Source organism: Pelodiscus sinensis, chromosome 19, assembly GCF_049634645.1.
Source record: "Pelodiscus sinensis isolate JC-2024 chromosome 19, ASM4963464v1, whole genome shotgun sequence".
Lineage (NCBI taxonomy): Eukaryota > Metazoa > Chordata > Testudines > Trionychidae > Pelodiscus > Pelodiscus sinensis.
Genome location: NC_134729.1, coordinates 7,794,386 through 7,815,480, shown reverse-complemented (window position 1 = coordinate 7,815,480; position 21,095 = coordinate 7,794,386). Strand labels below are relative to the sequence as shown.

The 21,095-nt window shown below is 49.0% G+C and overlaps 1 protein-coding gene across 2 annotated transcripts in view; it reads right to left on the bottom strand.

Moving 5' to 3' along the window:
* The window catches only part of LOC102463690 (twist-related protein 2-like), a 39,986-nt gene continuing 18,891 nt past the window's right edge, over positions 1-21,095 (bottom strand). Inside the window, exon 2 of one of the 2 annotated variants that reach the window (XM_075902091.1) lies at positions 1-1,010. The gene's annotated coding sequence lies outside the window, so the exon portion shown is untranslated. Of the gene's footprint in view, positions 1,011-5,929; positions 8,730-21,095 lie in introns of those variants that run through there. The other variant, XM_006134641.4, reaches the window with a different exon arrangement.

Sequence of the window (21,095 nt, the reverse complement as noted above, 5' to 3'; positions counted from 1 at the left end):
TCGAACTAAGTTAGTTCGAACTAGCGCTGTAGTGTAGACGTACCCTCAGTTATTGCAGAGGGTGAGTAACCCGCCCTTTCAGTGTGCCAGAGGAGGGTACAGATGGGGGATGGGGTACTAGAGAGCAAGCTGGAAATGAGGGATGCAGAGTCTGGGTGGGAGATAGCATGCAGGAAATGGCTTGGGTTGGGGGATGCAGGCTCTGCATGGGAAGTGGGGTGGGGATGCGGAATCTAGATGGGAGGTCGAGTGCAGGAGTGGGGTGGGGGCGGAGGGTCTGGCTGGGAGGTAGGGCACAGGAGCAGGGGTGGGGTGGGGATGCAGGGTCTGGACCAGAGGCAGGGTTGCAGGAATGGGCTGGGGTGGGCATAAGGGGTCTGGGTGGGAGGAGGGGTGCAGAAGTGGACTGGTGGTGGAGATGAATGCTCTCCCTTCCCCCAGCCAGTGGGAGTGATGGGAGTGCCTACAAGTTAGCAGAAGGATAGAGCTTCCATGTGCTAGATTCCCTGTGCTGCCATTCCCCCAGCTGCAGGGGGAGGGGGTACAGCACCGCGCAGCACTGCCTCCTCCCTCCGCCAGGCAGAACATGCAACTTGCCTTGACTCAGCCACAGGCTTCCCACTCCTGGGTTATAGATTTTTCTGATAAGCCATAAACTGAGTCATTTCATAACTTTTAATGTCTAGCAAAAAGGAGCAGGAGTCAGGGCTGGGGGTTGGGAGTGTGGAGGGTTTGGGGGGGGGGGGCTCAGGGCAGGGGGTGGATGCCATTTGCTCCCCAGGACAGTGGGGGATACACAGCCTATCTGCTAGCTTCTTCCCAGGGGTGGCCAGTGGCAGAGGGAGTTTGGGGGAAGAGGCAGGGAACAGCAGAGGCGGGGTAGGGCCAGTGCCTGGAGTGGAGGGGCATTGTCCCAGTCTTCCCCAGGCTAGGGGTGGTGCAGGGAGGAGTCACATGGCGGGTTGCTCATGTTGCTGGTGCCCCCCAGGGTCCTTCCTGACCAGTTGCCCCTGCAATAGAAGAGCAGAACAAGCATGGTCATTTTAATCATCTGAGTCAGATGCCACCAACCAAAAGCTGAGTTTGTATTTCAGGCTCTGTTGTTTTCGCACCAAAGTGCTGCTCTGTTCAGACTTCTCATAGCGAACGCCACACCTCGTCCCTCTCAGATTGTGGAAGGCACTTTGGGTTCCTAAGCCTTGGGGTGAGTGCGGCAGCTCTCTTTAGAAAGCTCACTGTGCAGTGAAGGTGTTTTCAAAAATAACATGTGCTGGGGCATCATCTGTGACTGCTAGAACACGAATTACATGGCAGAATGTGGTAAAACAGAGCATGCAACATTCAAGTCTCCCCCAGGGAGTTCAGGCGCAAATTTAATTAACTCATCATTTTTAATGAGTGTCATCTGCATGAACTCATGTCCTCTGGAATGGCGGCTGAAGAATGAGGGAATATACAAATGCATAGCGTATCTGGCATGCAGCTCTCATTTTTTCCCACCCCTGAGTGGTTTGAATTTTGTTATGTGCACCAATATGGAGGTGAGGTGCAGCATATCACTTACATATGGCTGGGGTGGGGACAAGGGGTTCTGAGACTCAGGCCTGGGGCAGAGGGCTGGGATGAAGGAGTGGGAAGGCTCTGTCTGGGGGGTGCGGACTCTAGGGCGAGGCTGGGCATGAAGGGCTCAGGACTGGGGCACAGTGTTGGAGTGCAAAGGCTCTGTCTGAGGGCGTGGGCTCAGGGGTGAGGCTGGAGGGGGCCAGGTCAGGACATGGGGCTTTTGCGGTCAGGGTGGTTAAGCACTGGAATAAATTGCCTAGGGAGGTTGTGACCTCTCTATCACTGGAGATATTTAAGAGCAGGTTGAACCAGTCATGGCTGTGGAGAGGGGGTCAGTCCTGGACTGATTGTGGCAGGGAAGGTCTGGGGCTGGGTGGCTCCAACCTCTCTGGCCCTGGTGGGGGAAAAGGGGAGAGGAAGAGGGAACAGGTCCAGGCTGCATGGGCCACTCTGGCTATGATGGGAGGAGTCTCCAGGTGTGGCCATGAGGGTTCCAAGTCTGGCCATGATAGGGAGGCTCTGGGACCAGTCTGCCCAGGCCGCAGTTGTATTTGGTCTGGTGGTGAAGTGCTTGGTTCAGGCTGTCTCTCCCCTGGCCATCAGGCTGGAAGTGAAGCTGAGGGTGAGGCAACCCTCCTCTCTGCCTTGTGCGGATTCCATGACCACCTCTTTGATGGTAACTAGGCAGCTGTGCAGCCACATGGCTGCCCAGGCTACAGAGAACTTATCTGGCATCTACAAAAGTTCCATGCAAATGCTTGTTCTCACTGTAAGGTGGAGTGGTAAGTAAGAAGCAGGCAGCAGCATCACCCATAAATGTAAACAAACTTGTTTGTCTTAGCAATTGGCTGAACAAGAGGTAGGACTAAATGGACTTGTAGGTGCTAAAGTTGACATTGTTTTGGTTTGGAGTTCAATTATGTAACCCCAAAAAATCAGACTTTCATGATAAAAAGATTTCACTACAGTACATGTCTGAGGTAAATTGAAATCATTTTAAGAGTTCAAATACAGGTTGAAACTCTCTAGTCTGGCACTCTCTGGTGTTGCAACATCCGTGGTCCAGCATGATTTTAATTAACCCGGTGTCCACTTATTATGGGTGTGGCCAAGTTTCCTGAGGTCCCATAAAGTTTTTTACAGCCACCAGTCTTCGCTCTCAGTGTTCTGTGCTGCTGTTTTGGTCTAATTTACCCCTACATATTTTCTAAGAGCCTAATAAGCCATGGAAGTGTTGGTAATGCTGCTAGATAATATTGACCTCCCATGGTTTGTCAAATTCTCTGGTTCAGCATAGGTCAGGTCCCAGGGGTGCTACTGATTGGTTCACCCTGTATTTGTAATAAAAATAATATCCAGTGAGTACTGTACATTTTTTATTCTTTGTTGTAATTGAAATAAAATATATTTAAAACGTAGAAAAAAATAAAAAATATTTAATACATTTCAATTAGTATTCTGTTGTTTAACAGTGTGATTAAATGTGATTGTGATTCATGTTTTATCACAAGTAATTTTTGAGTTGCGTGATTTAACTGTGATTAATTGACACTACTAGTTTTAAGTAATAAAAAATAATGATAGCTGTATAACAAATGAAAAAATAGATCTGATTTAAGGGTATTTTTCCCCTTTGTATTAAAATTTCTTGATATTTTAAGTAATATGATATAGTGGGTTTTATAATGAATCTCAACACAATATTAATTTTATAAAAGAGAATTTAAAGTATTTTTCTTTAAATATTTATATTTAGTATTCTTTGATTAATGCTTGACAAGCTTAATTTTAAGGAGAATTTTAAAGGCAACGTATCACAAAAATGGCTTTCATTATATTTCAGATACATCCTGGGTCTTAATAAATGAAGATATACAAAATCATATTTTAATATCATTTTTATTTTCATGAACAATTAGATAATTTGAAAACTGCTATCAGCTCATGAGGGCAGAGCATCCACCAGCTGATATATGTAGAAAGTAAGGGTTACATAGGAAAACACATTTAACCTGCAAAATTCCTTTGACCTTCTGGTGGCTGGCAACTAAAACTGAATGGCTGGAGCCTGCCGACGAATACATACAGGCATTCACATGAGTCACCCCACATGTTGCAACAAGAGGATGCACATAAATAAAATTTCTTGTGCATAAATACTATTGGATTGATGTATTGATGGATACCGTTTCTGCCTACTTACTTGGTTCAACCAGTAAAATTGCAGCTTGCAAATGAGAAAGATAGGAAGGGGAATGCTTGGCTGAGTTACTCTGATGTCATAGTAAGGTTTGACTGTCTTGTGTTGGTGTTTTGCATCAATGCAGCAAGAAGGGTGCAATCCCACAGTGCTAGAGGAATGTGAAAAGTGACATGCACTGATGTGGCTAACCTTAGATTGCTCTGTTGTCACGTGGAAACAGAACGGGTCTTGTGCCAGTGTCACAAGTACTGGTTCCATCTTAGAGGTAGAAGAGGAGGAGCTGGACTGCTTTGAAATAGTGACCATAATATAATCAAATGTAACATCCCTGTGGCAGGAAAAACAGCAGCACAACCCCCTTAGCATTTAATTTCAGAAAGAAGTATGCAAAAATGAGCAGGTAATTTAAGCAGAAATTGAAGGTACATTGCCAAAAATTAAATCCCTGCAAGCTGTATGGAAACTTTTTAAAGGCATCATAATAGAGGCTCAACTTAAATGTATACCCCAAACTAAAAACTCAAAAAGAGAACCAAAAAAGTAACACCGTGCCTCTCATTGCCTCTTACAACAAAGTAAGAGAAGCAGAGCGAGGCAAAAAGGCATATTTTTAAGAGGTGGATCCTAGTGAGGAAAATAGAAAGGAGCATAAACTCTGGCAAATGACACGTATAAATATAATTAGGAAGGCCAAAAAAGAATTTGAAGAAAAGCTAGCCAAAGACTCAGGAAGTAACAGAAAAAACAAACAAACAAAAACAAATCAAAAAGTACATCAGAATCAGGAAGCCTCCGAAACAACCAGTGGGGCCACTGGATGATTGAGATTCTAAAGGAGCCCTCCAGGATGATAAGATCATTGCAGAGAAGCTAAATTAATTTTTGCATCTGTCTTCACAGCTGAGGACATGAGGGAATCCTGAGCCATTCTTTTTATGTGAAAACATTCACTCAATTTGCAGTTGCAGTCAAAAAAGCAAACTGAACTTTGGGAATAGTTAAGAAAGGGCTCGATAACAAGACAGAATAAGACAGAGAATATCTTATTGCCTTTATATAAATCCATGGTACGCCCACATCTTGAATACTACGTACGGATATGGTCACCTTATTTCAAAAAAGATATATTGAAATAGGAAAAGGTTCAGAAAATGGCAACAAAAATAATTAGGAGTATGGAATAGTTCCAGTATGAGGAGAGATTAATAAGACTGTGACTTTTTATCTTAGAAAAGAGATGAGAGAGGGAGCATATTATAGAGGTCTATAAAATCACAACTGGGGTGAAGAAAGTATATAAAGAAGTATTATTTACTTCTTCCCATAATACAAAAAGTAAGGGCCACCAAATAAAATTAATAGTCAGAAGTTTTAAAACAAACAAAAGGAAGTATTTCTTTACACAACACACAGTGAATCTGTGGAACTCCTTGGCAGGGGATGTTGTGATGGCCAAGAATATAACAGGGTTCAAGAAAGAGCTAGATAAATTCATGGAGGGTAGGTCCATCAGTGGCTATTTGCCAGAATGGGGAGGGATGGTGTTCCTAGCCTCTCTTTGATAGAAACTGGGGAATGGATCACTTGATAGTTACCTGGTCTGTTGATTCCCTCATGGGGCATTTGGAATTGGACACTGTTGGAAGATAGGATACTGGGCTAGATGGACCTTTGGTCTGACCCAGAGTATGTCTAGACTACAATGATCTATCAGAAAATTGTGCTCCACAATTTATGTACCTTTTTCTGATAGTTTTTTCAAAAGAGGCTTTTCTGAAATTTGGCCCGTCTACACTGGGTCAAATTTTGGAAAATCCTCCTCTTCTGGAAGAGCCTTTCGTCCTTGTGGGAAGAGGAAGAGAGGGCATCCGAAAAAACACATCTGCTCTTCTGAAAAAAAAAAAAAAAAAAAAAAAAGTGGAAGCGCAGATGTGTTTCCTGGACACGGCGGAGTTTTTCCGGGATACCTCCAGTACCCCGGAAAAACCCCATAGTGTAGACATAGCCCGAGTGTGGTCATTCTTATGTCTGAAGAATACAGATTTTGGCATTTTTATCATTTGACAAACAGGAACCAGAATCTGGATGGACTCCTGGCTGCTGGAAGAAGAACAAGAGTTTTCCCTCATTCCGCAGCCAGGGTTTGGTTTGCTAATGGCTGGGAAGATGTGGAGCGTTGCCTTTTTGCAGGATCATTTGTACTGTGGGTTTGCACCTGAATGTGCGAAAACTGCCTGTTGTGTCTGGTGAATCAGGAGGAATGAGCAGACACGCGATACCAGAGGAGATCCTGTTCGGATGGCTCCAGACAGTCCAAGGGCTACGATCATCGGGTTCAGAGCAGAGTCAGCAGTTGCACAGCTCTTGCCTTGGAGGACAGAACTATTGTGCACAGAAGATTGCTCAGAGCAATGCACATCAGCTCAGTGAGGATCCATATGGAAACTCCCACATCTGCTATTTATCCTTCCGCCAAAGCATTCACATTTAGGTGCCTAAAGAAAGTGGCTGATTTCAGAGGAGCGGAGACCATTTGCTCCAGTACCAGACTAGAGTTACATGTGGATCTAGGTGTGGTGGCCTGGCTGCATTGCAGAGCCCTCCCTATTGGATTGGAGGTTCCTTATCAAGCAAAATCCTGGGAACCAGCTGGTTATTCTGCTGCAAATTCACTGGCTGGGTGTAGCGTCCCTCCATCGACCTGTGCTGCGAACCTCACTTGGGAGCTGGAGAAGCTTGGAGAGGCCACACCTAGCTGGACCCAGAGTCAGGTTCTTAGTCATGCCTAGTGTCAGACCTGGGCGAAAATTGTATTTAAAATATCAGTAAAGTCTCTAATGCCCCTCCCCCCTTCGCACAGGAATTTGAATGTGTGATTTTTGTGCTCTTGATTTCCAACTAGCCAAGCTAGTGGAATCTACTGGCTCCAACCAGCCAGAGCCAGTAGACTCCCCCGCCCCCTACAGAGACTCCTCTTCTCCACTGAGAACTGGTGCTCAGCAGTTCTGAACATGAGCCTTGGGATGTATGCGCTCTCTGGGCTCCTGCTGCCCGGAGCTGAGTTGCAAGTGCAACTCACACACCTGCTGGGTGTGCCGTGCTGTCCCATGAGTGGCCCTTGGACCACTTACAGCGAGAATAATGAGTCTGCTCTACAGCCTTAGTTGTGAGCCCTCTGCCTTTTAGCTCCTGCGGTAGAAGCTCATGCGCTCAGCTCCAGAGGTCCTAGGCTTGATTCTGCCTGTAGGCGTTATACAAGCAGAGGCGTGCTGGGCTTACCAAGGGCCTTAGTGGCACCGCAGAGCAGATCAGTGCTACGAGATGGGATGCCACACAGCACGTATGCCAGCCGAGTGCATTGAGCAGCATGCAAGTGCGTTCTGCCCAAGCAGCAATTTACCAGTATGCAGGGCTACCCAGGGTCAGACGTTTCTGATGCAAGTTCTTAGACACTTAAGACATGGATGTTCTCATCTCTCTACTTAGTCCTCTGGAGTTGGATTTCACCCAGTCTATGAACTGCCTTCCCATTGGCACTAAAGCAAGAAGCCAAAGGTCTGCAAATGTGGCTGGACTAAGCCATCACCCAGGACAACAGCTCAGGTCAGTTCTAGTGCGGCACATACACTCTGTCTGCCAGCACTCGCTCGCCCTTCCTTGGCTCCCCCCGCTCACTCCCCAGAGCTAGCTAGCAGCTTACAAGGGGATGAGACTGGAGGAGGAAGTACGGCCAGGAAGAAGCTGCTTGATGCTATAGACCAGGAGTGGGAACATAAGGCCTGGGGGCCGGATGCAGCCTCCGGCTTGTCTGGATCTGGCCTCCAAGGCTCAGGGCTCTTCCCGGCATCGGGAAGCCATGCTGGTGCTTAAGCCGTCCCCACCCCCTGCTTCTCTCCCTGCGGGGCTGAAGCACACAAAATCTACTAGCCTGGGCCCCACTAGGCTCTGGAGTCTTTCCCCTTCTCAGTCAGGGGCCATGTCAGTGCGGATTTGGTTTTTTGTTTTTTCTTTAAAGTTTCTCACTTGTGTGCGCCCCCGACTGATTTTTTCTGTGGGTCAGTGGCCCCCGACTCAGAAAAGGTTCCCCAGCCCTGCTCTAGACAATGGAGCCGCTTCAGGTTCTAAGAAGCATCTGGGCACATTTGTGGGGATGCCTGCGGTGGAGCGTCATCCTCTAGGCTAGAGGGAGCAGCTGGCAGGGCTGCTGCTGGAAGGTGGGATGATCAGCTCCTCTCTGGCGTTTCCAGCACAGCTCCCCAAAGCCAGCACATCGGGCTGGTCTCTCTCCGTGGCTTCCAGCACCTGATGAAATAGGAAGTGGGAAAAACAGGGCCATTCTGGTGGCCCAAACGGAGCCCTCTTATCTAGGCAGTTGCTGCTGGCAAATGGGAGAGACTCCCAAGCTGAGGGCAGGTTACACGGACACAGGTAACTCCCAGAGATCCCTTCTTGTGTTATCCAGTCCTGCTGCAGGATGTATGGATGAGACATGCCAGGCAGTTCCCATCAGCAGGCCAAGCACTGGGCGCAAATGGGCATGAGTGGGCCCCTTGGAGCCTTTCTGGGGGGCCGGGGGCACTTGCCCTGCAGACAGAGGACTGGTTTATAACTGGCTATTTTTATCTGCTAGTCAAAAATAAATTATCTTGCAAAAGAGTTTTATACACATGATCCCACAAGCTTGTTACAAGCCAAATGGTCCGGGCCTGGCTTGGATTTCTGCCTCTGCTAGAGACCCCGTTTTCTCCAGGTCTTTGTCAAAGGACTGAGGAAGTGAGAGGTTCCTGTGCTGAGAAGTCATCATTGTACCAAAGGAGGCGCCTGCTCATCCTGCCCCGGCCGGGGCGGCTCAGGAGAAGAATAGCATCTGCGGCGCTGGGGCGCTTTATTCCTGGCTTCATTTATGTTTTGTTCTGTTTGAGGCAGAAGCATGGTGCTTGTCTGTCCCACATCCCAGGAGCGCCTAGGGAGAGAGATCCAGAGTCAGCCGCAGTCAGGCAACCCCTGCAAAGCAACCACTTTGCTCCCAGACCGGCAATTGAGAACCCTCTCTCCGCATGGCACATCCCCTACACCCCAGGGAAAATCCTCCTTCTTCCCATGGACAATCTTCCCCACAGAACACTCCCTCTGTGCCCAATGGGGAGTCTCCCTCCCCCCACCCCGGGGAAATCCCCTCCCCCACTGCGAACTGGTGTGCAGCAGCTCTGAACATGAGCCTTGGCAATGCTCTCCCTTGAGCTTCAGGCACGCATCCTGCTGCCCAGGGCTGAGTTGCAGACGTCCCTAGAGCCTCAAGTGGTGCAGCAGAGCAGGGCAGTGCTACGGGATGGGGGGGGCACAGCAAGCATGCTGTGTTGGGAGCATTCAGCAGCAATGCAAGCGTGTTCTGCCCAAGCAGCAGCTGCTTACGAGTGCCTGCACGGTTACCGAGCACAGGCAGGGCAAAGGGACCCAACATGGAATGAGCCAGGTCCTGAACTGACCCCCTGGTCTCATGCAAACTGCTTCTTTCTGACTCGTTCAACAGACAGCACTCAGTGGTGCAGCCTGTCCCGCCGTGGTTCCAGGGCTTCGGCTCAGCACTGAATGAGAAGGAAGGGTCCCCACCCCCTTCTGAGCCAGCGTGCACCCTCCTGCAGCAGCCACTGTGCTGTGCTTGGAGGGTCGCCACTCAAGGCCACATGTAGCTAGTCCTCCAGGCCAGCACACCCTTTCGGCCCAGAGGCTGGGAATGGGGCACATTAGAGCACAGGGTGGTGTTGGAAGCTTGCACTGTGCTGCCCATTCGGTGCCTTCTCTGGATCTGCAGGCTCTGGTCTACAGGGCAGTCAAACAGCCCCTCTCCCAGCAGCAGCACCTCAGTCACTCTCAGCCCCCTCACAGCTTGGGACAGGGATAGGGTTGCCAGATGTTTGAAACAATAATACCGAATCCCCCTCCCCCTCAAAAATAAACAAACAAACAGGAAAAAATTCTGTTGAAGGGGGAAAAAAGGGAGGGAGACCAAAGTTGTTGAGAAAAAAAAAAGACTCCAAGGACTTATTAAGCCAAATAACTAACTAACTAACTAACTAACTAACTAAATAAAAATAAAACAGCATTAAAACAGCATGTCCCCTTTAAAAGTGAGTGCAGAGTGGAGAGTTTGAGCACTAAGACCCAGGGGAAGCTTCCCCTCAGTCTTTTGGCCCGCAGCCATTTTTTGCTGGCAGCCTTGGGGAACCAGGTAAGCATGGGGGCTGGGGGGTGTTGGGAGCCAGGGGAGGGCTTGGGGGAGGAGCATGGAGTTGCCATGTGCCCGGCATTTTCGCCTCCTGGCCAGGGAAAAAATCAGAAAATACTGAACATTTCAAGTGTCCAGTATTCTCTGGATTTTTTTTACTGGACAGGAGGTGAAAATACCGGACTGTCTGGGTGAATACCGGATACCAGGCAACCCTAGGCTGCTGTCGGGTGGGCCCTCAGGGGAAGTCTGGACTGTTAAAAGTCAGGTCAGGGACCCAGTGGGGGCCCATGGCTAAGGCGGGCACCCTACCTGCCACGGCTCCTGGAAGTGGCTGCTAGGGAGATAACTCAGCATGGTTTTGTTACAGTTATAGCAATATAAGTCTGTAGCGTAGGCCTGGCTCTGTCAATGATAACTTGGAACAAAGTTACCTTCAATGCTTATGGATCATGTTTTAACAAATAAAGCACAAGATGGGATGTTAACTGGTGTGTGCTAGAAACCACACCAGGATACAGGATGACCATCTTATGCACCTCTCTACAACAGGTGGGGAAAATGCTGTGTGGTCATGGGGGGGCTTCAATTTTGTTGGTACTAAAACATCCTGGGCATTTTTCAACACTATAGATAATTTCCTATGTCAAAAAGTGTCAGGGAATTCTATAGCAGACCTTCTTCTAACAGTAAGTGACCACAGAACTAAAATTTAATGCTAGCTTTAACAGGGCCAGTTTTCCAAAGCTGAAAACAATTATGAGCCAAATTAACTGGGAGGAAGAATTTAATCAGAAAAATGTGAACGATAATTAAAAATTATGAACATTTTACTAAATGCCCAAACAGCCACAATGAGGAAGAAGACCATATTGGTTAAATGAAAATGGACTTGGTTTTGAGAGAAAATGAAAGCAATTATCAAATATAGCATGTAACAAATGGAAGAAAGAGGAAATTGATAGTAATGAATATAAAAGAAGCTGGAAGTGTAGAAAAATTATAAGGAACGCAAAGGAATACAAAGAAAAATCTGTGGTCAGCAGAGTTAGGGACAATGAAAAGCATTTTGAAAGTATATTAGGAACAAAAATAAACCTAAAAATGACATTCTTCCCTTATTAATGGACATGGTAAAATTACCAAAAATAATTGGTCTATATTTAGAAAAAAAAAAAAAAAAAAAAGAGAGGTGCCCATACCATGGAATGAGGATAATACTCTGTTCAGTACACTTGTAACTCAGAAGGATGTTAAACAACAACTTTCAACGTGAGCCATTTTTAGATCAGCAGGTCCAGGGAACTTGCACCCAAGAGTTTCAAAAGAGAAGGCTGAGGGGCTTGCTGAACCATTGATGATGTTTTTCAGTAAGACTTCACCAGGCATAGAGAATGGGGGCTGTAGCTTGGGAGGCAGTGACTGGAAGAGATTTGGGAGTTGTGGTGGCTGAACATGAGCTCCCAGCATGACACAGTACCCAAAAGGGCTAACATGATCCAGGGGAATCTCAAGTAGGAATATTGGGAACAGGTGCTACTGCTGCTGGGATGCTGTTGTGGTGCCCACAGTTCAAGAGTTTGTTATAGTGGATAGGGCCCCGGGAAGAGCATGATGGAATGGATATAGTGAAGGACTTGAGGAGCTCAATCTGTGTTGTTTAGCAAAGAAAAGATTAAGGGATGATGTGATCACAGTCTATAAGCCCTGGTCTACACTAGGCTCTTTTTCGAAATAGCCCCCCAACGTTGAATTTATAAGTGGGGCATCCACACTACCAAGCCTGTTATTTCAAAATAACGGGCAGCGGAATTTGAACGCTGCACTCCTGCTTTTCACAAGGAGGAATGCTAATTCCGAAATAGCAATTTCAAAATAACAGTAATTTGGATGCTCCAGTGCCACTAATTCAAAATATTTGGCCTGCGGAGATCTCTCATAACTGCAGCTCTGACTGCTTTGGTCACATCAGGCATCTCCACTGCTCTCCTCCTCCTATGGAGCTCTAAGGCTGCGTCTACACTGGCATGATTTTGCGCAAATACTTTTAATGGAAAAGTTTTTCCGTTAAAAGTATTTGTGCAAGAGAGTGTCTATACTGGCATGTGCCTCTGCGCAAAAGATTTGCTTTTGTGCAAAAGCATCAGTGTAGACGCTCTCTTGTGCAAGAAAGTTCCAATGGCCATTTTAGCCATCGGGCTTTCTTGTGCAAGAAATTAACTTGGCTGTCTACACTGGCCCTCTTGTGCAAGAATACTTGCGCAAGAGGGCTTATCCCTGAGCGGGAGCATTGACATATTTGCGCAAGAACCATTGATTTTGTACATTACAAAGTCAGTGTTCTTGCGCAAATACTCACGGCCAGTGTAGACAGGTGGCAGGATTTTGTACAAAAGTGGTTGCTTTTGTGCAAAATCTTGCCAATGTAGACATTGCCTAAATGTCCTAGGAAGAGGAGAAAGGCTTCTCCCACATGGCCAGCTGCACAAGCCCTGTGCGAGAGACCAGGACCTGAGATAGACCCCAGAGCTCTCTCGCACCCTCCGATGGATGCCAGCACTTCTGCTGCTTCCATGGCCGCCACCACCCAGGGACGCAGAAGAACTCTGGCCTGGAGTGGTGCAGAGGGCCTGAACCTTATCAAGGTGTGGGAGGAGGTGTCCAACCTCTCGGATCTCTAAACCAAGAAGCGCCATGCCGACATCTACGGCAGGATCGCAACCAGAGGCAGAGGCAGAACAGCTGGCCAGGGCTTGCGAGCAGCCAGACGCCAGTGCCATACAGAGAGCACATCAAGGGTCTGTGCTCATCTGGGAGACCTTGAGGGAGAGTTTCAGCCAAGGCCAGACTGTCCTGCAGACCTCTCCACAAGAAATCCCTGCATTCCCTCTGTGTACCTTTCCTCCCCCACCTGCCCTCCCTTCCCACTTTCCCCTCCCCCGCAGAGCAAATAAAAGAGCCCTCTTGTTAACAAACAAGTCTGTTTATTAGGGGGTATAAAACAGGGGAGGGACTAGGGAAAGAACCTGGAATGGGGGAGGGAGGCTCAGGGATGGGGCTGAGACTAGTGCCTGCCCCGTTCAGCTCTGGAGGCTTCGGCTGCCCTCGAGGTCCCACCGCCCCATGTTCAGGGGCCCCAGCAGCCACTGGGAAGATTAGGAAGGAAAGCCAGAGGCGTAGGGGTGGGGTGGGGCCAGGGAGATGGGGGCAATGTGGCTGGTGGCCATGCACAAGGTCATGCACTTCATCGCGGAGGTGAGGGAGAAGCACGTGGCCTTGTGCTGGCTCACCAGCCGGTCCCAGACAGCCTTCTGCTGTTCTTGGTCAGCCCAGTGCTCCTCTCGGTCAATGGCCCACTCCCAGCACTCCTCGTCGAGCCCCTGGACGAGGGACTGGAGGCAGCCATCTGCTCACGCAGAAGGTCCTCACAAGGTCCTCATCAGATCTTGTACATTTCAAAAGCAGAATTGCAGCAGCAGCAGCGCCAGTGGAGACTGCTTTGGTCCCTGCTCGCACTGTTTCCCATTGTGCCTCTATCTCCCTTGCCCCCATGGAGACTATGCTGGGGGGAACCGGCTTTGAAGCCAGTTTCTAACCAACACTGTCTCCTGCTCTCCACTTGCTGCCTCTCTCTGATAGAGATAGAGATGCAGCCGTGTTAGTCTGGTGTAGCTGAAACAAAAGACAGGACTATGTAGCACTTTAAAGATGGTTTATTAGGTGATGAGCTTTCGTGGGCCAGACCCACTTCCTCAGATCAATATGTGGAAGAAAATCGGCACAACCATATATACCAAAGTGATACAATCAAAACAAAAGTGAACGCATGTGAAATTGACAAATCAAATTTTAGAACAGAGTTGGGGTTAGGGGGGAAGGTAAGTTTCTGTGAGGTAATGACATTAGGGGTGATAATTGGGGAAGCTATCTTTGTAATGGGTGAGATAATTAGAGTCTTTGTTTAAACCCATGCATAAAGTGTCAAATTTAAGCATGAATGACAATTCTGAAGCTTCTCGTTGAAGTCTGGAGTTAAAGTCTCTTTGAAGCAACATCCCTATGGAGAACCATGATAACATCACAAGCATGGGATTGTTGTGTGCCCTCTCCTCTCTTGTGTAGGTACTAGCTTGGCAGGGTAGGTCTGCCAGCTTTCCCAATCGGATGCCATTGCTGCAAATGACATCTGGTCCGTCCAGTCAGGAAACTAGGCAACTCTAAAATTGGGGGCAGTAGGTAGGCAGGGAAATAGCTTAATCTCTGTTTTCCCAAGTATCACTAGGCAGGCGAGACTTGTCGCTTTCATGTGCTTGTTCACTAACAGTCTGGCCTGTGTAGGGCAGGCACTTGCCCAGGAGCTGTGCATGGATTCAGGAGCAGTTACCAGCTTACTCACCCCAATGGAAGGACAAATGCTCCAGCAGGGCCTGACTGGGAGCCAGAGGCTGCCTGCTTGCTGCTCCCTGTGGGAGTGGGACTGAACGGCCCATGTGATCCCAGTCAACTACCTTAAAACAGATGGCAGTGAAACCCGCAAAGCGGGGCGGAGCTGGCTGTGGCACAACGTGGGACTGATTGAAGGCAGCAGGCCCCAGGCTGAGGCCATTTCTCTTTCATCTCTGCAAACATCTGTTCCAGGGAGCGGAAGGAGCGAGGAAGATGATGATGATGATGATGATGATGGTGTCACTTGCTTAAAACAACTAACCTCCCCTCCCCACAGCATCTGCAGAGTCAGGAGGATGGAGAGGCTGCAGGCCCTGGCTTCTTATTTATTAGGAAGTTACCCACCCCCAGCTGGGCCAAGCTCTGAGCCCAGTGATCTGGGCAGTGAGAAGGCAAAGGGGATGGGACCAAGGTTCTGCCTGGACTAGACACATCCCTGCTCCAAAGAGCTTACACTTTACATTTCCAATCCTGATCCACTAAATCAGCAGCAAAACTCCCAGGGTGTGTCTACACAGTAAAGTTATTTCGGAATAACGGCTGTTACTCCCCAATAACTATGCGAGTGTCTACACCGGAATTCTGTAATTTCGAAATAACTGGCGGCTTATTCCGACTTCTGTAAACCTCGTTCTGCAAAGAATTTCGAAATCAGGCATGTGTAGACGCTCCACTGCTGCTATTTCAAAACAGCCCCTCACCAGGGCCATTCTAAGTTATTCCTCCTGGGGCTCTAAATCGCGATAGCCCGTGTACATTAGGGAAGCCTCCGACTCATTTTGAGGCTTCCCTGCAGTATAGACGTGCTATTTCGAAATAGCTTATTCTGAAATAAATGTGCAGTGTAGACGTGGCCTCAGTGGCCTCCCTGGGATTACAAGATGACAGCCCAAGTCTGACACATGCTGCTCTAAACCTCCCACGCATGGAGCAGTATTATCCAGTGCAGCCAGTAGCTGAGTGCCAGTCAGTGTGCTGGTTGCATGAACTGTCTTGGGAACCTCCTGGGTAGGGTTGCCAGGTGTCCGGTTTTCACCTGGATAGTCCGGTATTAGTGGCCCTGTCCGGTTAAAAAAAACAGAAAATACCGGACATATAAAATATCCGGTATTCTCTGTCCTTCTCTGATGGAAGGCCAGTGGGGACATTTTCTTTTTCTTTTGCTCAACAACTTTGGTACCCATGTTTGGGATTTTTTTGTGAAAGTATCTGGCAACACTACTCCTCGGTGTGGCTAGAGCAAGCGGGAGAACCCAGCACCCCCAAAGTGGTTGGGCCAACTGGAGAAGAGTGTCAGAGCTGTTAAAATAAACAATATGTGCTGCCACACCTCAAACCACTGTACCTCCTTCCCCAGGGTCCCTCCCTACGCACTCTCATCTTGCCCTGACATTTCACCCGTCTCAGGGATAAAAGGACAGTTCAGACAAACTCCCATCCCACCCCCATCGCAGGCCCTGCTCCCCTGCCTGCACACACTGTCTGCAACGTGCCCCTTGCGTGAGGGCTGGAGCTAATAAGCTACCACATTAGATCATATTCCAAGAATAGCCAGGCTCCATTCACAGGCTCCCCTGGGTTTGCCGGCTTTACGAGTAGCGTGTGTGGATATGAAAGGAAGGAGGTTGCCCTTTGAAGTCAGGCGGGGTGAGGAAGACAAGGAATTCAGTGGTGCGGGCCCTGAGGAGGCTGCAAATCAGAACCAGAGGGCTCAGCCCTTGGATCAGAAGGGAAGGAGGGTGAGCAGCCTCTTGTGATATGGGATGCAGATGGCTCTGTGATGGCGCTTTGTGCCAAAGGCCAAGCACATTCTCAGGGCTTGCTCACTCTGCCGTACTCAAGCCAAGGCAGCCTCTGGGCTGGGACAGGAAAACCAATAGCACAGTGTGCCAGACCTAGTCTCCTGCTGGCTGGGGGGAGGGGGGAAGGGAAGGCTGTACTGTTAAGGTCCTGCCACGTTCCCAGCAGTGGCTGCCTGTCACACTGTGAACATGCCCCGCTCATTGCAGGCAATTGGCCCAAGGGTCCACTATTGGCTGGTCACGAAGAATCCGACGAGAGGGAGTGTGGTCTAGTGGTTAAAGTATGGGGGAAGGTCTCAGGAACCCTGGGTCCCTTCCCAGCTCCTGTTCTGATACTGTGTGTGAACTTGGGTTTGACACATCGCTGATCTTTGTCTCAGTTTCTCCTTCTGCATAATGGAGTGAGGAAAAGCCCATTAGTGTGGTAGCCAGTCAGATGCTGTGGTTAGGGCTACAATATTTCAGGTGCACAAAAAGAGGACATTGCTGGAGTGGGAGTACAGTTGGGGGTGCTTCAGGGGGTACCCGTGGCAGGTGTGCTTACTGGAAGTGGGGGGTAGTGTTGCTCCCTGTCACGGTAGCAGGGTGGGTGGCTTACACCCACAACACCCATCAGTCAGCACCTCCCTGCGAGACTCCCTCCCCAGTAATGGGAGATTGGGCCTAGGTCAGTGCAGCCCATACACCCCCTGGCTGCTTCTCTTCCCCCATGTGCCTCCTGCACATCAGGTCACTGGAGCTCTGCACTTCTTACACCTCCCCCCTCCCTCCCAGCACTTTTGGAGGAGCTCTGGATCGCCTAATTCACACTTGGAACCTACTCCTCCCCCCAACCCCCACACCCAGAGCTGGAACGCTGTGAATCATTTTGTCTCTGTAAGTTTTCAAAACTTCTCAGCTTTGGCAAGGCCCTAGAGAGGCCAAAGGAGAAATTAAAGTGTGACTCCAAAGACTGCCCTAGGACTGAAGAAATGTGAAAAGCTACAGTGTGGAAAAGGGGGGGAAAGCAAATGTAGCCTGGACATTACTAATTTTATTGTGCTCATGACAAAGAAGGAAATAAAGGAAGAAAAAAAAAAGAGAGAAAAGTGGAAATTGCAAATAAAGTAACAATTTAGGAAATGTTGATATATTTCACTTGGAAGAAACAAACAAAGGTTCCATTCAGAGACTCCTGCAATAGAATCCAATTCAAAACCTCAGCATTTTTTACAAAATATTCTCTCATTTTTTAAACAGTTCTGTTTACACATCATGAACAGACCCGGAGTCGGACTCAGCGCAGGGTGAGTTGCTGGAACACGGTTACGATCAGAGCCAGCCAGACTGGTAACAAAGCTCAGGTTTTTCAGAGACAAGCTTTTCTGGGGGGATCACTGAGGAGCAGAGCTGCATCCTTTCCCTCTCAACAACGCAAGGAGCACACTGGGGTTTCTGTATTTCATGAAATGCGTGTTGCTTATGGGCTATCCATTATTACTCCAGTTGCATTTTAATTGTGCAGCCCCGTGAGATCTGTGGGGGCCTTAGAGTCTCTCCCATGTTGCTTTCTGTCTCTCAGAGCAGATTGTAAGGGTGTGTCTAGACTACATGCCTCCATAGATTAGACAGATCGGCAGAGGGAAATGAAGCCGCGATTAAAATAATCGCGGCTTCATTTAAATTTAAATGGCTGCCCCGCTCTGCCGATCAGCTGTTTGTCTGCAGATCGGGGCAGTCTGGACGCGCCGCGTCGACAAAGAAGCCTTTCTTGATCGGTGCAGGTATGCCTCGTGAAACCAGGTTTACCTGTGCTGATCAAGAAAGTCTTCTTTGTCGACGCGGCGCGTCCAGACTGCCCCGATCTGCCGACAAACAGCTGATCGGCGGAGCAGGGCAGCCATTTAAATTTAAATGAAGCTGCGATTATTTTAATCGCGGCTTCATTTCCCTCTGCCGATCTGTCTAATCTACATGCCTCCGTTGACGGAGGCATGTAGTTTAGACGTACCCTAAGATCTTGCATTCTCAAAGGGCGATGGGACCGCACTACGTATGGAGCAAGAGAAATACAGCCCTAGACAGCTTCAGCAGGCTTATGATTCTCAGGGCATATCTCCACAGCAGGACTAAAGCTGAAATAATCTGTGCAACTTGAACTATGTCAATTGCGCAGCTGAAGTCGAAATAGCTTATTCTGACTTTTGGCGCTGTCTACACAATAGGAAGTGTGAGTTAGAGCACTCCGACTTCCCTTACCCCTCCTACAATGAGGGTTACAGGAGTCGGAGTAAGCAGTCCTCCAGCTTGACATTATGTCGAAATAACTGCTTGTTGTGTAGATGCTGACTGTGTTATTTCGGAATAACGTGAGTTATTCCAAAATAACACTGCTGTGTAGACATATCCTGAGAGGCCAGTGCCAGGCCTGTTCAGCAGCCCCAGCTAATCCCTGCAGGTGCATCTACACTGCGCCCTTACCTTGAAATAGCTTATTTCAAAACTTGGCATTCTTCACAGGGCCAAATTTTGAAATAAAACGCTATTCCGGCAAGTCCCTTAGCCCGTGTGGAATGTATTTCAAAATAATGGGTGCATTTAAAGAGGCGGAGTAGCTATTTTGGGATACTTCCGTTACCCTGAAATAGCTGCGCTGTCTAGACGTAGCCCCATCTGCCACTCTGCAAATGAGCTATATGCTCACATGGGCCCACACAGCAGCAGAGCCCGTGTTCTCTGTGAGTCTATATCAAAATGAGACATTGGTAGAGCCCTGAAAATCTGCGGGTAGCTGCGTCTTCAGACGGGGGTGCTCATTTTTGTGGATATGGATGCCGATACAATTTTTTTATCTGGAACGCTGCAGATTTGCAGATGTCAGCATCCTTCAGAAGACATGGCCCAAACTGCGTGCTTGCCTCTGCTACCACTAGCTTCCATGCTGCTCTGACCGCCAGGAACCCTCAGACTCCACCCTCCTCCACTGCTGGCTCCCAAAGAGCTTTGTGTTTGCTCACCTGCTGCTGGCTGCTCCACACCTGCTATTAGAGCAGGATGCTGTTGGTCAGACTGTTGGTTCAGTGTTGATCTGATCTGGTGCAATGGATCAGACTGTTGATGACCTGTGTGGATGACTGCAAGGTCCTCCTATGAATTTAAATAAATGTACACACCAATCCAATACACCCCTGCAGTCAGTTCTGAAGGGAACACAAGTACCCAGGGACTTCTGTACTGATTGCTACTAGTGTATGGCGGAGTGGACTGGGTGTTGCACCCTCACTGCAGTGTGTACCCCAGTCTGAGCGCAGGGCGTGGGATGTTGCCTATGTCCAGAGAGAGGGGACCCTGCCTGAGTCAGCACCCGAATGGTGAGCTGTTGACATAACAAACTGATCTTTCCAGAAACAAGCCTCAGGTCGTGGCTAATGAATTAAACCTTCAGTCGAAGTGTGAATCCGTTCCAGTTCAGCAGGGGTGGAAAGTTACTCCCAGCAAATGGAAATGTAGTGGCCTTTGTATGAGCTGAGTTGGGGGGGGAGAGGGGGGTTCTCAGTTCCCGCTCACTTCTCACAAGTCCAACCTCAGCCTTTTCACTAGCTGGTAGAATCAGCAGAAACCTGTAGTCCCAGCTAGCAGTGGTCCCCAAACGGCAGCATGATCCCTTATTTTGTCTGTCTCTCTCCCCAGTAAGGGGCTGCAGCTGGAGCCAGGGACTGCAGCAGGGGGCAGGGCCATGGCCAGGCTGTGGTCAGGTAGGGCTGGAGCAGAGCTGGGACAGGGTTGCCTGACATCCAGTTTATGACAGTAACACCCCATCAAAACGGGACCCTGGTTACTCTGATTTGCACTGCTGACCGGACCGTTAAAGTCTGATCTATGGTGCAGCAGGGCCATGGGGCTTAGGCAGGCTCCCGACCTATTCTGCCTCTTCATGGCTCTCAGATGTGGCTGCTAGGTCCCTGTGGCTCCTAAGTGCATGGATGGCTGGGGGGGCTCTGCACACTGCCCCCGCTCCCAGTGCCAGCTCTGCCCCTCCCGGTGGCCGGGAACCACGACCAATGGGAACTGAGTGGGTGAAGCCTGCAGACATGAGGGTAGTGAGCAGAGCCCCCCTGGCTGCCCATGTGTCTAGGGGCTGCAGAAACTAGTAGCCACTTCCTGGGAGCTGCAATAAATGCTGCGGGGACTCTGCTCCCTAAACCTCCTCCTGCACCCCAACCTTCCCAAGACCTGCCCCTGCTCCTGCACCCCAGACTCCACCAGCTTCAACCCAGAGCCCACACCCCCAATCCCTACCCTCACCCATGGCCCCCTCCTGTACCCAAACCCTCATCCCAGCCCCTCTCCCAAAGCCCACACCCCTCGCTGGAGCCTTTACCTGCCCTCCATGCATCCCAACCCCTGTCCAGGGAAAGTGAGTGAGAGTGGGGAAAAGTGAATGGCAGAGGGAAGAAGGATGGAGCAAATGGGGGAGGAGGAAAGGGCCTTGGAGAAGGGGCAGATGGTGAGACAGGAGAGTTTGGTTCTGTGTAGTTAGAAAGCTGGCAGCCCCAATAAGGGAGCAGAACTGGGTGGCACTTGCTCCCTGCCCTTCATGCCGCCCCATGGCATTCAAAATGTTCCTCAGCACCGTGCTACAGGGCACACCTCACTGTCTGAGGCCCTCTGCCCTAGGGGGAACCACCTGTCACAGATCAGATTGGCAGGGCAGTGATGAGCAGGAAATGGATATTTAGTATGTTTAACAATTAGGGTTGTTAATTAATTGCAGTTAACTCACACGGTTAACTCACAACAGTAATCACAATCAATTGCAGTTTTAGACAATAGAATACCAATTGAAATGTATTAAATATTTTAGACCGGTTTTTCT